This window comes from Diaphorina citri, unplaced genomic scaffold (genome assembly GCF_000475195.1).
Source record: "Diaphorina citri unplaced genomic scaffold, Diaci psyllid genome assembly version 1.1 scaffold1320, whole genome shotgun sequence".
Lineage (NCBI taxonomy): Eukaryota > Metazoa > Arthropoda > Insecta > Hemiptera > Psyllidae > Diaphorina > Diaphorina citri.
The window spans coordinates 80,568-84,883 of NW_007378749.1; the positions used below are offsets into that span (position 1 = coordinate 80,568).

Sequence of the window (4,316 nt, forward strand, 5' to 3'; positions counted from 1 at the left end):
GCAAGATTTTTTTCATCTTGAACAAGGGATGTGACATATCAAATCCATATAGATATAGGTGCTGAATAATGTGGTGACATTAGTTTTTCATTCTCTTTCCTTTTTAAGGTCTTGGGTGTAAGGGTGTAGGTAGTTTCAACACCCCCTATTCCAAAGACCTCAAAAATGTAAGATAACAAAAAAAACTAATGTCACTACATTATTCTGCACCTAAAAATACACAGTTTTGATATGTCACATCCCTTGTTCAGGATGAAAAAAAATCTCGCCTCCTGTACCTAGGTACCTACCAATAAAATTAACAGCAAAAGATTATCTGATTCCACATAAAATTCAACGTAGATTTCAAAAATGAAATAAATAATAGGGGTTATTTGAATTTCTCGAGAACCAAAGTGCTACTTCTGGGGTTTAAACCTGAATTTTGACATCACCACTGAATTTGCCATGGGCCCTTTTCAATTTTCAGAAAAAAAAACAACTTCCAAATTCCAAGCTGTTCAAAAGTTACAAGGGGTTTGCTAGGACTTCTTTTTAGTAATAATAACACTTCTGAGGATTATGTTCGCGGATTTGCCGATTATGTTCGCGGATTTCGCGATTTTGTTCGCGGATTTGGCGTAATAATAACACTTCTGAGCCCTGCTGTATATTTACATAGGTACATATAATATCGGAGTCTAACTTACCTCCTCCCGCCTTTTCAACCAACGTCCACAAGGACTTTCTTCTAAAATTTCTGATTCATCTTCTGAATCTTCTCCAGCACTTTCATGTTGTGATGAAGATGTTGCATTGGTTTGATGTTGATCTGTAGGTGCATGGTCCTGATTTCCAGACATATTCTCAATGTTTCTCTTGTGAGGATCAGGGAAGTAATTATGTTCAATGAAATTAACTTTCCTTACTTGCAGTTTTATTTTATTTTAAATGTAAATGTCTAATTCAAAGGAAAATTTGAAGAGGCACAAGACCCTTCCTGTTTATTATCTAGAAAAAGTTTCAACATCACTCATCATAAGTAGGTAACTAGTAAGATTTAAGTGTCAAGGGTTTTACCCATGATTCTGTGACAAGCTATCTACCTAGTTGCTTCCTCACATGAAGCCCAAGAGGGCTAATAAAAGCCAGTGAAGTGTATGTGAATCTAGCCTTGTGAGGAAAATGAGTATTTACCAAAGGAAGTATTCTCCCTTCTATGAGGTTAGGTAGGTACTATTCTCCTTTAATAAGGTGATAGAATAGAGCTTAACAGAGCTTTCTCTGTTCAGTGAGATATTTTATCTTTCTTTTAAGTTTTTGTTAAGTACTTTTGTACTCTGTACCTACTTTTCTTCACTTATTTAACCAATACCAATATTTAACCAATATTCTTAGCCTTAAAATTACCTTTAGAACTAAAGCAAGTATTTTCCCTCACATAGAAACTTTGTTGCAATTTTTAATTGACATGGCTTCTGAACAATTACCCTCCCTTTTATCACCTCTCTTATATACTCCCTTCTACCATTTTATAGATATGAGAATATTCCCTTCAATCACCTCAGAAAGGAGAATATATGTCTCTTTTCTATTTAGTTTATATGATGGAAAATTTTGTAAACTAAGAACCTAGGTATTTGTAAAATTTTATATTATGAAATCAAGATCCATTCACTCATTTACATTTCATATTCACACACTGCTCCTGAACCACAACACCTAGAAAGCTGAAATTTGGTAGGAATATTCCTTTTATGGTCTAGGTGTGCAATAAGAAAGGATTTTGCGAAAATCTAAATCTGATCCTGAGATATGATCAATTTTTGATTGCTAAAATCTCTATAAGAAATACACAGAGTGCAGAGACTGCGGGAGAGAAATGTTCTGCTCTCGACCAACATTTTCAGTTTTGTTTATGTTTTTAGTTTGATAACTATGCAGCTAATAGGGAGTGCACAGCGCAACCATATTTTTTATTATTTTCTACAAGTTTGGCCATGCCTTTTCTGCAAGTTTGGCCATGCCTTGGGATGAACTAGCGGGATTCCGGAGTGAAGCGACGGAATTCAGCTAGTTTGATAATAAAAAGACTTTCTATTATATTTTTTGCTGAGCACTGTACAAATGTACAATCAAAATGATTAGATTAGGATAGCAGAAGGGGTTGTAGTAAGTAGGTACCTACATATAGTTCTGAAAAATTAATTATAGAATATAGAAATCAACATGAATAAAATTAACATTAGCACACATTTAGAAATATTAGTGTTACTTTAAGAGTAGGTAGGTACTAGGTACTTATTATTTTTTTTTTTTTGTACTTGTCACTTGTGAGAAGAAATTACCTACAATGAATAAAAAATGAACTGATAAATATACAAAAAAATTTTCTAATCTTAGAAATGAACTTTCTTTAGAAAAATGTTTGGGTAGATAAGTACTTCAAGCACGGAATTTTTAACTTCAACTCACCTACTCACCAACATTTTTATATTTGACATGAATTGATGAACAAGAAAGAGAAAAGAGGAAAAGACAAAAGAGAAAGATTTTTTTTTTTTTTGAAAAAACAAAAAATAGGTACCTAGTACCTATACCTATCCTAAGAAAAAGTTTGGTCTTTGAGGCCGTGGTTATGAACAGGGCCATCGTAGGACATCGTCGGACTTTTTGCGTGTAAAGTTGGCGGGAAATTCGAATTTTTGATTTTTTTTTCGCAACTTGTACAATCTGAATTCATTTTTTACTTTTTATCTTTAGTTTGCACGTTTATATTATACTTTTCATTTATATTAGCTATTAAAAACAAGCAAATTACAAAGCAAACAAAAATAAATATAAAATGAATTTTAAAAATTGCCGCCGGGACAGCTATCTCACGTCGTCCGAGCTCATCTCAGCCCTGTTCAGGCCGTGGTTATGAACAGGGCCATCGTAGGACAACGTCGGACTTTTTGCGTGTAAAGTTGGCGGGAAATTAGAATTTTTGATTTTTTTTCCGCAACTTGTACAATCTGAATTCATTTTTTACTTTTTATCTTTAGTTTGCACGTTTATATTATACTTTTCATTTAAATTAGATATTACAAACAAGCGAATTACAAAGCAAACAAAAATAAATATAAAATGAATTTTAAAAATTGCCGCCGGGACAGCTATCTCACGTCGTCCGAGCTCATCTCAGCCCTGTTCATAAACACAGCCTGGTCAACGTCAGCCCGGCCTAAAGAGCGAGTTTCAAAATCAAAAGAGCGAGTTTTTTTACGTGATTACGGTCGCGAGCACGACGGTGACGCGATCTCCCATGAAGCATGAAGCGGGAAATTTAAATAATAAATATTATACTATTAAACAAAAAAGCAAAAAGTTCAAATAATACCTAAATACCTAATTCGGATTTTCCTCTTCCTTCGAGTTACATGTTACATCACTAAAAACACATTTAAATAATTAAATAATCTTTATTTACTATATTTCATTTTCCTACGTTATATCTGAAAATATTTAAATTGTACAGGAAAATCTGTTTTCTAGAGGTAGGTACGTTACTAATAGTAATGGTCAAGTGAAATACTCCTACACAAAAATGGGCTCCAAAGTTCCTCTTCAACTCTTGAATGTAAAGAGCAAAATATTCTCTAGGTTTAGAAATATTGACTGCGACTGCACATTGCACATTGACAGTTTGCAACTATGAACCATTGGCCCCAGTCTAGAGACCATTGACCATCACTGACCACTGATACCATCAACCCGTGCACCAGCATGTCCACAATAGACCTGATGACAGGTACACACTACACCTACCTAACAGGTCTACCCGTCTACCTGATAGTGACACCACAGTCAACCATTGTAGTAAAAGTTGCTGCAACTTCAACAACCTGCTTATTTCAGCCCTAAGTACTTGTCAGGTCTATGTGTGATTGCATGTGTGTGCTCATCAGGTGTCAGATATACCTGATCCAGAGTTGTTAAAAAAGTAATTCCCATTACAAATTACAAAATACAATTACCTACATTCAAATGTAATTGTAATTGCAACTAGGTACTATTACTTTTGAGAGTAATTGGAATTGGGTCCATCAATTACCAATTACATTAAATGTAATAGTAATTGCAATTACAATTACATCAGAAAGTAATTAGGAATTGGAAGGTCCAATTACTAATTACATCTGATTGACAATTAGTTCCAATTACTTCTTACGATTACACCTCCCCAAATGTTTTTTTGGTGAATACCTAGCAAGGTGATATCTTTTTAGCTAAAGTTCACAACAAAAATACTCCATCTATCATTTAGAACAAAAAAAAAAAAAAAAAAAAAAAAA

General features: G+C 33.8%; 1 long non-coding RNA gene across 3 annotated transcripts; it reads right to left on the reverse strand.

Annotated features, from left to right (window-relative positions):
- Window positions 1–689: 689 nt before the first annotated feature.
- LOC113469973 lies at window positions 690–2,584 on the reverse strand. Of its 3 annotated transcripts, none has more exons than XR_003393222.1 (2): window positions 2,455–2,584; window positions 690–990 (listed from the first exon to the last, which is right to left on the reverse strand). It is a non-coding gene; the product is annotated as an uncharacterized LOC113469973 (long non-coding RNA). The 3 variants fall into 3 exon arrangements; XR_003393220.1 differs by having other exon boundaries at window positions 2,328–2,533; XR_003393221.1 differs by having other exon boundaries at window positions 2,332–2,532.
- Between the last annotated feature and the right edge of the window lie 1,732 nt (window positions 2,585–4,316).